The 11,656-nt window shown below is 41.8% G+C and overlaps 1 non-coding gene across 1 annotated transcript; it reads left to right on the top strand.

The window, feature by feature from the left end:
• Nucleotides 1–7,190: 7,190 nt before the first annotated feature.
• On the top strand, nt 7,191–7,265 carry Trnat-ugu. The gene has a single exon. It is a non-coding gene; the product is annotated as a tRNA-Thr (tRNA).
• Nucleotides 7,266–11,656: the final 4,391 nt, after the last annotated feature.

Below are 11,656 nucleotides of genomic sequence, written 5' to 3'. Positions count from 1 at the left end.
TAATCATCCACCCCGTTTTTATTGAAAAGCCCCAGGGTAATTTTATATTTAGTGCAGAACAGGAGACGTTCTACAGCTGCATATGTTTTAATACATTACATAAGGGCATTTTAACTCAGCACCACTAGTATACAACTGTCTTAAGGGATGGGTCAAAACATGGGGACTCCATTGGTTGCTCTGTTGGTTTCCCTGACCATGTTCAAAAAATGGCTCTGAGCACTATGGGACTTAACATCTATGGTCATCAGTCCCCTAGAACTGAGAACTACTTAAACCTAACTAACCTAAGGACATCACACAACACCCAGTCATCACGCCCTGACCATGTCCTCAAGGTCCGACTGCTACATGTCTCCACAATCTTCAACACGAAATTATATGCAACCTTGCAGACACTGGAGCAGATGATATATGATTTATGTCCTAAATTCCTTGTCTGTTGTTATTCTCTGAGTGCCCTTCACACTCTACAGTGCATGCACCTAGCAGATAAAATAGTCTAGAATATCCAGGATGTCCTTCTCCAACAGCAATGGCTGGGGAAGGTGTCTTTCTTCTCAGTGCCAGGGCACATGTGTGTGACTGCCAATGTAATGACACATGTAGCAGCCAAGGAGGTGTGTCGCAATCCTCATTTAGTTCGGTGTGGCATCTCCATGCATGGGAACGTCGTGCTTTTGAGATACAGACCCTTGCATCAAAGAGAGGATGAGTGACTGGAAGTGATAGAGGAACACATCCTTCTAGTAAAGCCGTGGCATATCTTCTTCCAGACACATCGATGGGACAGGGTCCTCCTTACCCATTTTCACATATGCCACAGCTCTATGCTTCATTGTTTCATGCACTGGCATCTGGACTCACCAGTATGTGGTTCTTGTGTAGTGTAGATCACTTTGTGCCAGATTTTATTAGACTGTGTTTTATTTTCAGACCAGAGGATAGTGGTAAATTTGCCAACTGACCTACCCTCTATTTGAAGTGACTTTTCAACGAATGTGGTTAGTATTTTAAAGTTTTGTGAATTGCCCAACATTTCTCCCAAGATGTTAGGCAGATGGTCTTCATGTGTTAACAGGGTGACTGGGTCACCCATGTTTTTTGTATGTGGTCAGCCAGTTACGTTTGACTATGGCTTTGTTTTATACTGTCTGTTGCTTTACTTGTCTTTTAATCCTAGGTATAGCACCTTTTATCACTTCTCCATTATCTTAAGGTGGGAACGAGTGCACAAATGTAGTTTTGTATGTTTCATCCCCACTGCGCATAAAAATTTTAGTGATTTTTTCGGCCAATCAGTGCCTGAAAAGTAGAACGAGCCCTACCCCTCCCCCCCCCTCCCTTCCACACACACACACACACACACACACACACACAAACAGGCACCACTATCGATGCGACACCCAGTCAGGATTCATTTCCCCACACTGTCTTGTCATTCAAATGGAAGTTAAAACGTAAAAACGATGGGTAGTCATTGTGGTACAGTGAATAAGAGGTAATTCCACATAATACTGGCATGCCTCACATACCAGCTAATCATATGTAGTCGAATTGCTTGTGAAGGGGCAACACTGTGTCCAAAGTTGGTTACACTGCATTTTATTGGAAAGTTGAGTACAGCTGTGTGTTGGTGCATTAATTGTTGTGAGAAGCTCGTACTGTAGAGCTGTTAGAGAAATGGGCCAATCTGTTTTAGAACAGTGAATTGGTATTATGGAGTGTTACATAAAGGCTGCCCCCATAAAGTTCTATAATGAAATGTTTGGAGTGAAGTATTCTAGTAGGAAACTTCCCATGGCCAGCGCTGTACAAGCTGTACAAGAAATGAAGGGCTGTAGGATTGATAAGAATGCGCAGTGGAACAGGCGACTGACGCTGAGGACCCATGAAACTATAGACAGAATTCACACAGATATTACAAGAAGTCCCCGCCAGTTGGTAAGGACGTTATCACAGCGGGTAGGTGTATGTCGTACATCGCTTCATGAGGTACCAAAAGGCATGAAATTAAAAGCCTGTCACGAGAGTGTGGCGCAAGAGTTGAAATTTGAAGATCAGCGAGTAACGTTTCATTATTGTAACTGGCTGTTAACATCAACCACTAAGGGTTACGTGGACGCCATGCTCTACTTCGTATCAGATGAGGCCTGGTTTCATTTGTCAGGTTATGTAAACTCCCAGAACTGCACATATTAATCGCAGGACGACCCACACGTTCTGTATGAAGAACCTCTCCACTGAAATGATCGTATGGCATTGATGGCCGGTAGTCAATATCTGGAGAAGCTCGCTTGCTGAGTTGGACGTCTTTCCAGTTGACGGCACATTGGGTGACTTGCACGTCGATGATAATGAAATGATGATGAGGACAACACAGTATTCAGTCCCCGAGTAGACAAAATCTCTGGCGCGGCCACGAATCGAACCCGGGCCTACTGCATTGCAGTCACAGCTGCTGACCACGCAGTTAAGGGGACGCCTTTCCACTTGGAGAAGATTGGTGTGTGATGTCTGGCATGCACATTGTTGCCCATATTTCTCAGTTACGCCTTAAACCGTGCCAGATATCTAGAGATATTTGACTCTTTTTATGCACAATTAACAGGTGCACGGAACTTGTATGCAGTATTCTGAAAAGATGGAACAACCACCAGCCAAGTACGGACCACATCACGAACGTGTTCCCTGACGACATATTTGTCAGTCGAGGGCTCTGGCCCCCAAGATTCGCAGACTTAATCTGGTGTAATTTTTATTTATGGACACACCAAAAAGCAAAGTGTATGCTGACAGTCCTAGCACAATATACGACCTTAAACGCAACATTACTAGAGAAGGTAACAAAATCATGCCTGTAGAAGTACACCCTGTTGCTGTTAACGTCATCACATGTAGTCAGCGATGCCTGGATGCCACTTCCAGCCTCTCTTATAAATAGATAACTACATGTTTTTAACGTTACTATTATCTATTCTTTTTTAGTTAGCCATTGTTAGTTGAATCTCGGATGTGAGGCGTACTGGTTTTATGTGGGATAAGCTGTATTTAAGTCTTAAAGAGAAATGTTCCCCTTACCGTATCTGAACCAAACTGCTAAGCTGTAATGCTTCACCTATTACTATTATTTTTAAGAAAGAAGTAAAAAAATACACTGAGAAATAATTTTATTTGTTCATTTCTACAGCTCTAATTGGAGGAGGTCCATCAATTTGACATTGAATACTCGGATCATAATGCTTATGGCAAGGTTAATAGTTAGAAATGAATACCTTTAAACACTTGAGGTATCCAGTGAAACAAGTGTGAAAAATCACGTAACAGTGGTATAAGTTGTTTAGGTAGCAATTAACACTCAGTTGCACTCAAACTACTACATATTTCTATAGGTTTCTTATAAATGTCTAAAAGCACCTTAAACAGATTTTTAGATTAAAAGCTGCTCAAACAGGTAGTAAGCACTAACCCATTCCTTCGCATCCTCATCGAATCTATACTCCTCCAGTTGCAGCGGCATGATATATTTGGGAATGATTAGTCCCAGAATATTTCGGACGTCTGGGTTAGTAGACTTCTCTAGTACAGCAACATTGTTCAGTCACTATGTTCTTTTAACAGTGATTTAATGTATGTGCTCAAAGCAGAACTTGCAATATATATTCGCTACCCTAACCAAAATCAATAACTAGTTCTATTGCTCTACAGTAATCAGGTCTAGCATCAAGTATCATAACCATATCAATTTTTCTCTAGTATGGACACGAGTGATAGAAATTAACTGTCTGAAGAGTCCCACATATTTTATCATTTTACCTCAAAATGTGAAGATGATATATTTTTTTCATTTTACATACACTGCTGCTACTATTATATATATATATATATATATATATATATATATATATATATATATATATATATATGTATCAGGAAGGATATTGATAGATCGTTCACCCAGTCATGTAAGAACTCTAAAAATTTGTAGCACCACTCCCCATCTCAAGTCAACTGTCATGTAAGAATGAGTGCTAATGATGAATAGGGATTAAGTCATGGTAAATATGTGTAAATTATAATTTCTTTTTCTGTACAGATGAGACAAAGTCTTTGCAATCGCCTGATGCTAAAATATTGCTGTTTACTTCGACATGTAATTAAAACAACAGTGACAGTAAACACGTCAGTGTGGGGATGATCTCAGATTGTGAATTCTACTCGGTGGTAGCTTTCAAATATCATACATATAGCATTAGAAAATCGTATTACCCTTGCATGAGTGGATTTCCCTATACAGTACTCAGTGTAAATCGCTGCCAAGTTCCATGAAAATGCTGAGTCTCCTTCAGTGATACTAGGTGATCACGCAATCTCTACAGGGGACTTCCCACGAATAGCTAAACTGTGACAGCGTAATCAAGTGAGAGTGCAGTTTATACAAGAGTATATGTTTAAAAATCTAATGTATGCCAGTTATGTGATTCAACATGCGCAAGACGAGCAGCTATGCTGGCAACCAAACGTGTACAGAGTCTATGAGAAAGTATGGACCAGTTGCTGAAGTTACCATCCCAAATTCTTCATCTATTGAATAAACTATCACTCAAGTTTACAATTCATGATGTGTATCAATACATGCAAGTATTTATGAACCCTCTATGGCAGTTTTAGGCACACAACTATAATCTTAATTAACCATATTCATATATCCTGCTATATGCTTATAAACAAACAAAAGTGTAGTGGCTACATGAGTGCTTTTATTTCTCCATGGGATCCCTGTATACTAATTTAAATGCATAATTCTCACCATGACCAAGTGGACAAAACACAACTATCACAAGCAGTTTGTAGTAACTGGCTGACCCTGCAATGATACTGAAAACTGGAAGAAGAAGAATGAATCACTCCTTCCTGATAATATACAAGCAGTAATTGTTGGTCCATGCGATTGTGGCAAGATGAATGCTGTTATGTCATTGCTAACACATGCTGGTGGGATGCTCTTTGAACAGATGTACATACTTTCAAAACCAATATTTCAGGAAAACACCGGCTGTTACAGGAGATACAGCATGGCATTGATAGTTTAACACACATGGCATATAGTGATATCACACTTCCTAACAGTGTATCCATATTTGACGACGTTGCACTGGAAAACCAGTATCAAATACAGAAATATTTATGTTTCTTTTATTTTCGCCACACATATTCCAGGATTCAAAAGCAGTCAGCAAAGGAAAACACAAACCTTATTGTAACTGTGAAACATGACAACATGAATTTAAAACACATTTATCTAGCAAATGTAGGAACTGAAATGACATTTAATGAATTTATAAGATTATGTGGGCATTGCTGGGACCAACACAGTATGGGTTTCTAGTTGTCGATAAAACGAGAAAATTGGATAATGGGTGAATCAGATGGAACTTCCAGGAGTTTCAGTTTAGATGCTGTACCAATTTATAACTGTGTTAGTGTACTGTGTGCTTAGGAGTAGTCTCCATGTATGTCATATAACTGTTTTGAGCAGACGATGCACAAACCAAACATATCATTATACGTTGATTAAAAAATTGAAGCAATAAACGGAAGTCTTGAAAGTTGTACTATAAAAATTGAATATACCACTGAAACTCTTTCATGTCATGCTGTGGAAATGTAAAAGTTGGGAGATGCTATGAAAATGGAAAATGTATGGTTCTCTCAAATTATGAGACATTAGAAGATATTAAAAACTCCTCCTGCAAATATTAAGAAAATAAATGCTTTGTAAGAAAGCACTAGAAGCCTTCTGAGTTTCATTAATGTAGTAAATGTAATGGCTGATGATGCTCCGATGTAACGTCAAGCGTCAGCACGTCGGCCAGGAACGTTAAAGTAGAGAGGGCTGTGAGATGATGTGAGCCTATAGCACGATGACTGACCACTCTCTAGAACAACACAGAGACATCAACGGCGTCTATGCGAAGAGAATATAAGCTCCGTGTCGCCTGGCCATATCCCAACTGAAGAAAAGAGATTCGACGAACGCAACAACAGTTATTCAGGAAATGTATTGTTTTACTTCTTGCTCGCGACACTTCTGTATTTCAAGCTTAAGTATTGTCATTTACTTTACTGTAATAAACACATGTCTTACACCATAAAACAAAAGTCAGTTCAGATCGATAGAAGACGACACCGACTACATTGAAAGCCTAAATTGCCAGAGACAAGCCAGAGCAAAAAAATCTTCCATTTCTGACACAATGACGCCAGGTCATGCAACAGTTTTGCAGCGTCATTGCCAAATTCGACTGGCGTGGCCAACCATAGCCACCATACTGTCCTGGTTTAACAGTTTCAGATTTCCATGTTCTTGCGCCTACGAAAGATGGACTACGTGACAAACCTTTTCCAGAATCACATACTACCGTCAAAGCTTTACGGCAGTGGGTAGCATCAGTTGGTTCAGGTTTTTACGAGCACTTCAAGTAGGTTCTTGCTCATCGTTGGCACAAGTGCCTAACTATTTGGAGAAATGACAGTACGTAGCTCAAATACTGCTGTGTTTAACGGTATAATTGTGCTTCCAGTATCTTCTATAGTTTCCATGTAAGTAAATGTGGGACATTAATTTCAGAAATGCCCTCGTAGATTGGTGATGTATCTCTATTTTTTAACTATATATGACGGTAGTATCTGTTCCCGAAAGAACAAAAATGGTTCAAATGGCTCTGAGCACTATGGGACTTAACATCTATGGTCATCAGTCCCCTAGAACTTAGAACTACTTAAACCTAACTAACCTAAGGACATCACACACATCCATGCCCGAGGCAGGATTCGAACCTGCGACCGTAGCAGTCGCGCGGCTCCGGACTGAGTGCCTAGAACCGCTAGACCACCGCGGCCGGCCCCGAAAGAACAGTTACCGTGGATGACCATGCAGCTTTGCTATAAATGAAATGATAATTCAGTAGACACCCTAGCTGCAAGCAGGCGTTGATACACTTCATTGGGGACATGTTGAAAATGTGTGCCCCAACCGGGACTCGAATCCGGGATCTCCTGCTTACATGAGTATGATGGGCAAACATCTATTAGGCGCACTACGAATGTAGTGTTGTGGACATGTTGGGAATGTGGATCTCACGGGGAGCGTGCAAGGGATAAGTCCCTGCAGACGCACTATCCTCTGCGCCCGCGGTGGCTCAGATGGATAGAGCGTCTGCCATGTAAGCAGGAGATCCCGGGTTCGAGTCCCGGTTGGGGCACACATTTTCAACATGTCCCCAATGAAGTGTATCAACGCCTGCTTGCAGCTAGGGTGTCTACTGAATTATCATTTCATATATCTCTATGGTTATACCGAAGTAGCAACGTCGGTATAATACACTTGTGTGCTAAACATAAGGACGAAAGTAACCTTCGAATGATGTTTGACTGCCAAGTAACATACCCCGATGAAACTTGGACTATACAGAGAAAGAACTGTTTCAGGATAATACAGAAGATAACGAAAGCAATGCGTAATGAGACTTACAGAAGTAATACTTTCATTAAAAATACAATAATTACACCGTAGTCACCGCGATATATGATGACCCCCTGGTCATTGCAAAAGGCAGGGTGTGTGACCACCATGGACGGCAGTGAATGCACTGCAGAGTGCTCCCATGCAGGCCACAAGATTGGTACGGAGTTCGTGTGGTAGGGCTTTCCATTCCTCCATCGACGCAGTTGACAATTCCTGGATGGCCGTTGATGCATGCGGACGTACTGCAATACGTCTACTCGACGCATGCCACGTGAGCTCGATACGACTTAAGTCGGCTGTACCGGCAGGTAACTTCTTTCGCCATTTCTAATCGCAGTTAAGGCAGATGACACACTACGATTAGTTGGAAGAAACCTCAGGAAATTTAGTCCATCCACAAAGGAGATAACTTACAAAACTTTCTTTCGGGCAATACCTGAATCCAGCTCGTCAGTCTGGGAACTGTACCATATAGGACCGACAGAGGAAATAAAAAAGATCCAAAGAAGAGTACAGCGTTTCATTATGTGTTTATTTAGTAAGTGCGAAAGCGTTGCACAGATGCTGAACCAACTGCAGTGGCAGACATTACAGGAGAGGCGTCCTGCATCACGGCGTGCTTTACCGGTTACAATTCCGAGAGCGTATGTTTCTGTAAGAGTCAGCTAGTATATTGCTTCATACTACGTACACATCGCGAAAAGAACGTGAAGGTAAGGTCAGAGAGGTTCGAGCTCACACGGAGGTTTACCAACAATACTTCTTCCCGCAATCCATTCCTACATTGAACAGGAAAGAGGGGAAGTGACATTTTCATGTCAAGTACCTTCTACATGTACATCTACATCTACATAGATACTCCGGTGCGTGGTGGAGGGTACCCTGTACCACTACCAGCCATTTCCTTTCCTGTTGCAAAACAGAGCGAGGGAAAAACGACTATCTATATGCCTCCGTATGAGCCGTAATTTCTCGTATCTTCTCTCCGTGGTCCTTACGCACTATGTGAGTTGGTAGCAGCAGAATCGTTCGGCATTCAGCTTCAAATGCTGGTTCTCTAAATATTTTCAGTAGTGTTTCTCGACAAGAACGTCGCCTTCCCTCCAGGGATCCCATCTGAGTTCTCGAAGCATCTCCGTAATACTTACGTGTTGTTCAAACCACCGGTAACAAACCTGGCAGCCCGCCTCTAAATTGATTCGACTCTTCCTTCAATCCGACCTGGTACGGATCCCAAACACTCGAGCAGTACTCAAGAATAGGTCGTACCAGCGTCCTATATGCGTCCCTATCCTAAAAAGGTGAACCACTCTTTCCTAAAATTCTCCCACTAAACCGAAGTCGACCATTCGCCTTTCCTACCACAGTTCTCACAAGGTCGTTCCATCTCATATCGCTTTGCAACGTTACGCGCAGATATTTAAACGACGTGACTGTGTCAACCAGGGCACTAGCAGCACTGTATCCGAACATTATAGGTTTGATCTTCCTACTCATCCACCTTGACTTACTTTTTTACACATTTGGGGCTAGCTGCCATGCATCACACCAACTGGAAATTTAGTCTAAGTTGTCTTGTATCTTCCTACAGTCACTTATCTTCGACACCTTACCGTACACCACACAATCATCAGCAAACAACCGCAGATTACTGTTCACCCTGTCCGCCAAATAATTTATGAATATAGAAAACAACAAAGGTCTTATCACACTTTCCCGAGGCACTCCTGACGTTACCCTTGTCTCTGCTGAACACTTGCTGTCGAGGACACACTATTTTTAGGTGGTTTCATATGTAGCTTCTGTTTGTAGTCCATATTTGCAATAATTTCACTGAGATGACCTTATAACAGGCGTATGAAATTATCACTAAATGTTTATTTTATCAAGATTCCTGATTATATCTCAAATTTACCTGTACATCAATGTACCTCTACGATTATCATCATTATTATTTATTTCCGAAGAAACGTGATTTGTTGTAGCTGCACGTATATTTGATAGAAGATTAGAAATAAGAAGGGCGAAACCACAGCCACGTACGAGCGCATTTGCAGTCTGCAACCTTATGGTCGATTTAAACTTGACGAATCAGACCTTGAAAACATTTCGCAGATTATTTCAGATGGCGGCGTTTACACAGGTCGCAACGGAAAGGGACGAAACGTCAAGGTTTCCCAATTAGAAAGTTTCCACACCAATGTTTTCGGGGAGAATGAGGTGGGTTTGTGGAATGAGGGGGATGACATTCTCTGCTAGCATCTGAAGTTAAGCTCTTATCGCCGCACTCACTTACGTTACAGTAGTTGATGTTCGTTTCCTTAGGATTTATTTTATTGTCTGCTTTGTTTTCGTGACACATTGTAAGGTTCCATGAAGACTTGGATATTTTTCTTTGAGTGTTCAACAAAAGAGGCCGATATATGAAAGCGAAAGATAATTTAGGATTTACACGTTGACAAAGAGAAAGCTTATACTGTGCATGAATAAGATCATAAATTGAGGAACCAGTTGTCATCGAATAACTTTTTATTAACAGTGAAGAACGAGAAAAATACAGCTGTTTTTTCACTACTTGGTTCATAGTAAGAAAGTAAAAAAACTTTGTATAAGATAAAAAGGCTTTATTTATTTTCCTTTGTATGTACATATTTTGTGGTGTCACCGCCAGACACCACACTTGCTAGGTGGTAGCCTTTAAATCGGCCGCGGTCCGTTAGTATACGGCGGACCCGCGTGTCGTCACTGTCAGTGATAGCAGACCGAGCGCCACCACACGGCAGGTCTAGAGAGACGTCCTGGCACTCGCCCCAGTTGTACAGCCGACTTTGCAAGGAAAGGTTCACTGACAAATACGCTCTCATTTGCCGAGACGATAGTTAGCATAGCCTTCAGCTACATTTGCTACGACCTAGCAAGGCGCCGTATTCAATTGACAATTAATATTATGAAGCATGTACCGTAACGAGAGATGTTCTACAATTGTGGATTAAAGTTAAGTATTACATCATCTACGTACTTTATTGACAATTCTCAAGATATTGTCCTGTTCCAGACCTCGCGCCAGTCAGCGTGTAATTAAACGCGTGCATTTCGGCCTCCTCTAGAAAAACAGTGTTGGCTCTTCTGCCAACACTACATATTTTGCGAGAAAATATATGTCGATGGTTTGAAACGTTTGGACGACACCTTTCCTGTTGTTTCACTTTTCAGTATTTTACCATACAAATTTTGCCAAGAACACCTATTCTGAATTTTACCTTGGCCATTAATAAACCTTATCCCTACAATTTCTTTAATTCTTATATTATATTCTAACTTTTTTTTTTAAATCATGGGTGGTACCTCATATTCACACCTTCACCGTTCGGTACTGGGCTAAGCCAAGTGACTTTTTGAAGGTCCGTCTAGTGGAACATACCACGAACTGACAGTGACGTCGCCTTCCGTTCACAAATGTGTGCGAAATCTTATGGGACTTAGCTACTAAGGTCATCAGTCCCTAAGCTTACACACTACTTAACCTAAATTATCCTAAGGACAAAGACACACACCCATACCCGAGGGAGGACTCGAACACCCGCCGGGACCAGCCGTACAGCTTCCGTTCTGCTCCGTACTTTGACCTCCAGTGTGAATCAGTTTTTAGCCGGTTGTGCTAATGCCGCTGCTTGACTGCTGGTACTGTCGTATGATTTTCGGCTGGTTCGTAAAGCTTTGAACCTCGATATATTGTAAAACAGAGGAGCATTTGCTGTATAGAAGTATGTACTATAGTTGTGCGATAGATTAGCAGAATCGCTAACTCTTTGAGTGTATGCTCCCCTTGTAAGACGATGGCAGACACAGCCCTCTACATCACACAGCTATGACCTTGTCTGTATTTGGTGCCTGTTCTACTGATAGTTTTTCGAGATTTATCCGTGTAGGAGCGGAAGTCATCAGGCGTTCCTAACGTTCCTACCCAGCGTGGCTCTCGCTCACTGCTGTCAGAGTACTTTGTAGGGCCAGCTGGCGTGCAGAAGGTGGGTGGACTATAAAACGTGCGCGCTGGGCTAGCAGGCTGCAGCCAGCTGCGGCCGCGGCTCCCAGCCCGGGACTCAGACCGAGACACAAAACGACGAGCGC

The sequence above is a fragment of the Schistocerca americana genome, chromosome X, assembly GCF_021461395.2.
Source record: "Schistocerca americana isolate TAMUIC-IGC-003095 chromosome X, iqSchAmer2.1, whole genome shotgun sequence".
In the NCBI taxonomy this organism is placed as follows: domain Eukaryota; kingdom Metazoa; phylum Arthropoda; class Insecta; order Orthoptera; family Acrididae; genus Schistocerca; species Schistocerca americana.
The sequence above is the reverse complement of the archived record's forward strand: the minus strand, read 5'-3'. Positions and strand labels throughout refer to the sequence as shown.